Raw genomic sequence first — 7,283 nt, 5'->3', positions numbered from 1 at the left:
TATGTAGAAGACACCTTAACACCAACACAGTGCCTGATATTAGAAATCCTAGCACAGTAGTATCTCCACAAAACAGGAAAATAATGTGAATTTATGAAATGCTGATATCCGAAGAAATAGGGCTTGTGGCACACATCACTATCTGGTAACTACACAGGATGTACCGTGATGTCTACACTGGATACAAGCAATTACAGGAACTGCTGGAGGAAATAGCCATTAGCTTACAGCTTCAAAAAGGAACTTGCATAGTTTGACAGGACAGTCTTGCCCTTTTGCTGAATACAGCCAAGTGTATATGGTTGTCACGGAGCAGCGTCCATCTCATCCCTGACAACACAGTGGTAGACAATGGAGTGTTTCTCATTCATTTGGGGAATTGTCCACATATTCAGCAACTTCATTAACTTACTAACTTCCCAATGAGAAATGGTGCTCAAGGAAGATTACAAATACTGTAAGTTATCACAGTGAATCACTTAAAGAGGGCAAAGAACATACCCTGGAAGAGAGGAAGCAGCCTCAAAAAACTGTTATACCTTCTCTATCCCTCTCCTTTCTGCCTCCTTTCTCACATCTTCTTTTCCTCATACTCCTGTGCAAAGAAAAGCTGGAAAATGCACTGCGGCAGTTGTACCTGCTCACCAAATACTCATCAGTTGCATTATTTAATGGGAAAGTAATTTTCTAGCCACCATCCCTCCCTCCCCCCCAGAATGGTTATCCAGTATACATTATACTCCAGTGGGTGCTGCATTGGTCAAACACCTACCATTATATGCAGCCATCCCAATTTATTACTGGGGCACGAAGGAGGATCACCTCTTAAATGGCCATTCAGAGAAATGAAGTTATGCTAGTATTCTTACGGCGACTGTCTCCAGCTTCCATCATAATCATCCTGCTTCTTCTACCATCTTCTTTCCCAGTGTCGTCAATCTCCCTTTAATTAAGGGTTCTATTCCAGGACTTGGGATACTCAGGAGAAGAAACTGAGGCAACCTAGGACGTAAGAAGTGACATACTTTATATCGACTAAGCCTGTGATAGCAAAAGGTATTCAAGGGAATGCCCACTTCGCTCATCTCTTTCCAACAACATAGTTGTTTTGAAAAGGGCTCTGTGAGCTCATCATCACAGAGGGGCAGCTTCTACCCCAAGTTACCTAGTGCTACCAAAATCTTCGTATTAACTTTTTCATTTAACACACACTTGTAGTCTAAATCTATTTAGATTAGTACTTTCTTAACTAGAGGCCGTTTGGCTTTCTATTCTGTCCTTATTCATCTTTACTGCTTTTTCAGGAGTTTTAAAGGATTTTAAATCTTTTACATTATTTTAATTCTCCTTTTTCCTCATTTACCATGTTTCCATGAACTTTAATTTTGCTGAAACAAATTAAGTTCCTTATTGAATATGTCCCAAGTTTCACTGAGGGAATGCTGCCACAAGGGAAAGTTGTACTCTTTTCAAAGTCAAAAAAGCAAGACAGTTTGGACAGAAAGTCAATGTGGTGACCTCAAATTTGTGTAAGACACAACATTAGACAAACTTGCATTAAACTGATCTGCAGCACTGAGAGCTTAAACAATCTGCAGTTCAATATAATGAAAATCTGATGGTTTCCATGATGGATAAGTGTGGATCTGGGAGTGGGGATTCAATTCAGATGCTGATATGCATAAGAGTCATTGGGTAGGCCGAGATGCTTTGATCAGGCAGGCATCTGGTTAGTCTCCTTAGGGTAAATTTAATTCAACTTTGTCCTAAAGTATGGATAAAAATCAAAATGAATAGCCACTCCTTTGGTGAGAAATACTGAAGCAGTAAAATTTTCAAGAGCTTCTTTGAAGCTGTGGATTTTGACTGTTTGAACTCTTATATGACTTAATGGTGACAGCTTTTATAACAAAAGAAATTCTTGATACTATGTTATTTCTTTTGTTACAGCATAACAGATCACATAACTGTTCTAGGGTTTCCGAATATCAGCAAGTGGCTACATATGCAATTAAATGATGTAAGGGATGCATATATTGACACCCATTCACAGTCTCTAATTCCAATGGCCTGCATAGTCCGTTACTAACAAAGGTTTTGCATTCAATCCTACAAAATTTTGTCAAGTACGTATACGTATTACTTTGTTATCCACAGAACGGAAGGTTTTGATGTATTATTGCTGATTTACAATTAAGATTATTATTTTTATTTCACTATCTCCTTAAAAACCTCAAAACAAACAGAAATACTTTTAGACACACCCCCTGCACACCCACTCTTACTGATTTGATAGTCCTTTTGAAGTTTATGAAGTATTTAAATGTTAAGTGATCTATCCTTTTCTGTCCTCTAATAATGACATACTCATATGTGTTGAAGTCATATTAAATAGTTGAATAGTTGTTTATTTTATCCGACCTTGCAAAAACATTAATTTCTGACCATACTAACACAGGACTAAATAGTGAACTAATTTTACTTCTGTGTACGTGACTAGTAAAATACAGTTTTATGTCTCTTTTATAATAGAAAAATTAGAGAAGGGATAGAAAAGAGCCACAAAAATCATCCAAGAATGTGAAAAAATAATGAGAATCATAAAAAGCTCAATCTGTTTTGCTTTAAAAAAAAAAAAAAAAAAGAAAGAAAGATTGAGAAGTAAGTTGATTACAGGGTAAAAGCACCTTCCTGGGGAGAAAATAGTGAGTACTAAAGAGCTCTTTAATCCATCACAGAAAGGCATAACAAGAATCAATGACTGGAAGCTGAAGGCAAACAAATGCAAATGGATATAAGGTAGAAAATTTTTAGCAGCATGCATGATTACTACTTGTATTATCCTAGTACCTGGAAGCCAAGTCATAGATCAGGGCTTCCTCACATTAGGTGCTGGTAAAAAAAAGAATCCAACAACCAACCCAGAAAACTCCCCCAAAAAAACCCAAACCAAAAAAATCTTCCAAATCAGAGAAGAAAAACAATTCCTGCCAAAAGGTTACAAACAACGCCTAAGATGAAGTAACATAATAAATCAATGATAATATCTGATATGACAGGCAGCAGTTTCAGGCCATGGTTTCATGATACAAAGTGTTGAGTTGAGATACTGGCTTAAGGTGATTCCACCCTATCAAGACTTATTCCTCCTGCTCCCACAATTTCTCTACAGCTGCGAAACTTTGAAAACTGATCCTTATTTAAAAAAAAAAAGCGTTAAAAGCAGGGGTTTCATTTTTTCTTTACAACAAAATGCCAGTAGAACTGATGTACTTTTGCAAGTGTTTCAATTTTTACAAATCTTAGTGAATGGCCTGACCAAAATTTTCCTAACTACCTTTATATCTCAGTATCATCTCTGGCGCTCTTTACAGGGCATCTGAATTTGCTGAATTTTTCATGGGAAAAGACTGCATACTCCAGAGAAAAGTATGCAAAAGCAAAAAAGCATGAGATTGCTTTGTTTTCCTCATAGCAAATCACTAGCCTGGTCACCAAATCTCAAGTGTCATCCATGGATAAGGTAGAACATTAACAAAAACTGAAACCACGGTCTTGCCGTGGTCTGGCAAGATTTCTCTGAAAAAAACTCTATAATCTTAATTAAGGCTAACATAAAAGATAAAGAGATGAGCTTGTGATTCCCAACACCACTGCTCTGGCACTGGAGCCTATACGCCATCCTTGGTAGCTTACAAACACGAGTCCACTACAGTTTGACTGGGAAGAAGATTAAGGGGACAAGCCGAGAGCAGTATTTTCTATTTTAAAAGTTTTTGCTACCTATTTTTGAGATCAAGGATCATATGGATCACCCCTGAAATTCATCTGGGAGAAAACTGGGAGACTTGAGGAGTGCTTCCTCTTACTTTCTGACAGGAAAGCATAGATAGGAGAAAAACCCACCTTTGATTTCCATTTCTTTCTTTACACTCTTAGCAGACTATAGCAACACACCGCACACCCTCACCATCTATTGCACTGAGAAACTTTGGCGGAGCTCATTTTCTGGGCTGGGAATGCTGAAGAAAAAACAAAAGGTAGGGTAAAGTCTCCCCAGATAGTCCCTGAGACTCGAAAGCAAACTGGGTATACCCATGGCATTTACTGCCCAGCCTTCTTCCTTCCCTTCCTCCCCAGAGGTGGCCAGCCTCCTCCTGCCGGCTGGTGTTCTGTATTTCACTGAGCTGAGTATTCACATTCACATGCTACACAGGGAAATGTTTACAACCAGTTCTAAAAGCATTCATTTTTTCTTGTTCCTTGTTAAAAATACTTCAAGCTATAGCTATAATAAGGTACATTAAAATAATGCTATTTCATTGCAAAGTTTACATACTTAATAGCCTTAATATTTGGCCTCATCCACTCTGCTGAATTTTTCCACAGGACTGCAGCTGCCCTGTGTGTGCAGGACACACGCTGCTCAGGAAATGAATCAGGGTTGTGTATCGAATTAGATTATTTATAGGTTGGTATATGTGTTTGCTCTCAAAGTTGTGCAGAGAACAAGACAGACAACTACAGGAAGACAGCGATGGGCATGTGGTTATGGCAGTTGAATGCCACACAGGAACACTCAGTTCTGCCCCTGCCTTCGCCATCGGCTTCTGTGAACGAGGAGCAAGTCAGACCAAGCTCCTTGGCAGATGGCCACCAACCTTGTCTTCCTCATTTTCTGTGAGTCCAAACCAAAACACCTTGGGCCTTTTACATAGAAATGCAAAGCAGCTGATTATAATGGAAGCTTTGGCTTTTGAGGGAGAAATGGAGCTGGAGGCACAAGGTTAAAAGGCAGGAGAACCCAATTAGTATCATCGACTTTACTACAGACTGAATGAGTGGCTTGGTTTTCTCCTTGGTCAAACAGGACAGCGGTGCTTTTCTGTTGTTCTGGGAATACGCAAAAATTCATCAAATACTTTGCAGCTCTTAGATATCATTGTAAAAATCCTACAAAGAAAAAAAAAAGAAGGTATTTCTGATTCTCTACAATGTTCTGGATCTTTTCACCCATTAATTACCCTATATTGCTACACTCTTGCTTTAAAAAGTCTATACAATATAAATACGAACATGCATAGAGATGGAGCATATCCATTTTCCCCCTCAAACTCTATTTTTAGTGTGATTTTGCAAAGTCCTTTCCAGCTTCTATGAGAGGTATTTAACTTTAGTACTCAGTGAAACTGCAACATGGTCATATGGAATAGGACAGGGAAAGCACTTTATAAACAAAAGATATTCTCTGCTTCACAAAAATAAAAATATCCTCACTCTCAGCTGTATAGTACGTCATGTAACCACAGCCACAGAAATAGAAAAGCAACAGGAGAGCTAGTAAAAGTTAATGCCTTTTCCTACTTATTTTATTGGTCTACATCAGAGTATCATCATATTGAAAGCTTTCAGTAATAGTAGGCTATTGAGAAAATACCACACTGCGAAATAAAATAAAAAACATGTACTTTGTGTCCAAAAATTAAAAACCAAATCTACCAACATCTTTAAAAGTGACCTGAATAGAGTTCCAACAGTTGCTCTTGACTTCAAAATCTGTGTTAAGAGAAATACCACAATGATTGAAAACACAGGTGATAACCTCCTCTGTTTTAGGTAGGAAGGCATTGAGTGTAAAAATACAAGCCAATAATCAGAGTAATCATGAGATTTTGGCACATGACACAAAAGAAACATTTTAACGATGTCTGACAACATCCCAAGCACACGGTGTCTGAATGGTACTAAAGTAGGCGTGCATGAGAGTCAAAGACAATACCGTTTTGTAGGATAATTTTCATGAATTAGAAGCAAATAGGGGAATAAAATAAAATTTTAGGTTCAGGCCTACAATCAGATCTTCAGAGTAGAAATTTGCAGTCATCCAGAGTCCCATCAACTCACTCAGCCCCATGGCTGTCAAGGTCCATTTGAACAAATCCAGCGGCAGGATTAGGGCCTAAATACGTAAACAGAAAAAGGATGAAATCAGGTAACACAGTGCATAGCTAATTAAAGAGACACTAAACTAGTCCCAGAAAAATTATCTGTGTAGACCATTACAAGATTTACATTTTTACCACAAAGCGCTGCAGCTACAGGAAAGGCTACAGTGAAATCTTACATCAAGAGGTTAATACAGCATTAATTGATCACAGCATATTCCCCTTCAGGCAAACACGAGTACCTGCAGTGCATTTGCTCACCTCCTGCATGCTGCTGCTTTTTCATATTTATATTTAATTTGTTTTATTATTTTAAATAAAAAAGAATGGTCTAAAATCAGTAAAGGTGGTATTTTTATCTTCATCAATGCTTCACTTCTAGAGATGTAGATTTTTAGCCTCTTAGTTAACATGGTGGCAAAAACTAAAATGAGATAATCTCACCATATTTTAAAGCACTGTAAAACTGACAGAAAGTATTATTTCTGTAAAAATAGTCACTGTTATGCCTATCTGAAGGTTGTGAGAAGTTCTAGCTTGGCAGTGTGTTAGATGAAGTAACTTTTTATGTGGATGTGTCTCCCTGACATACTAATAAAACCCCAGGGTAGCATGCACCTAGCATCATAGACAATTGCTAATGAGAAAATATACTGTCAAAAAAAATGCCTACTTCATAAGGAGGTTTGTCCATCGAAATATAGGCTTTAATACAGGAACGTGTGACAGCAGCAGTGAAGACACGACAGGAATACTAGGTTTATGGTGGAATAAGCACACAGAACCACGGGCTACACCGAAGTATTGTGTCATCCGAACTTCAGCAGCAGCACCTACCATCCACTTCAGGAAGGGGTCCATGCCTTCTCTCTACCTATGACCTTCCTGTGGCTATTTGTCAGCTAGGGAGGGTGTAACACCCAATTCGTCAGGCCTGTAAATGTCGCTGCACCCTTGCACTTTCACCGGTACTACCTCTTTGAGATAGCCAGACCAAAGACAGTATGAGGTTGTCCACAAGTATGATGCCGTTCTTCCCTTTACTATAGTAGAGTTATGCCTTCAGAGATCAGCATTTAACCACACCAATCAATATAAACACACTTTCTGTCCAAAAAAATGTTCAGGAGAATCATTATCTCTGATTACTTTCATATCTCTTACTTGATGGCTTAAGATACAGCAAGATCCTTCATATAAATTAAATTAATAATTTTAAAAAATTATTCCAAGATACATGAGGACATGAATATCTGAAATTCATTGAAAGAGATGTTGATTTGTCTATAGCACTGATGCAGAGGTACAGACTTGAATTGCTATTATTTCTAGGTGGGA

General features: G+C 38.1%; 1 long non-coding RNA gene across 10 annotated transcripts in view; it reads right to left on the bottom strand.

Moving 5' to 3' along the window:
- Nucleotides 1–1,873: 1,873 nt before the first annotated feature.
- Nucleotides 1,874–7,283, bottom strand: part of LOC142599910 (uncharacterized) — a 43,133-nt gene continuing 37,723 nt past the window's right edge. For 9 of the 10 annotated variants that reach the window (XR_012833370.1, XR_012833367.1, XR_012833365.1 and 6 more), the window contains one exon: nt 1,875–5,959. This is a non-coding gene — a long non-coding RNA (uncharacterized LOC142599910). Of the gene's footprint in view, nt 5,960–7,283 lie in introns of all 10 variants that reach the window. The other variant, XR_012833369.1, reaches the window with a different exon arrangement.

Source organism: Balearica regulorum, chromosome 1 (assembly GCF_011004875.1).
Source record: "Balearica regulorum gibbericeps isolate bBalReg1 chromosome 1, bBalReg1.pri, whole genome shotgun sequence".
Classification (NCBI taxonomy): Eukaryota; Metazoa; Chordata; class Aves; order Gruiformes; family Gruidae; genus Balearica; species Balearica regulorum.
This window is presented reverse-complemented; position numbering and strand designations above follow the sequence as displayed.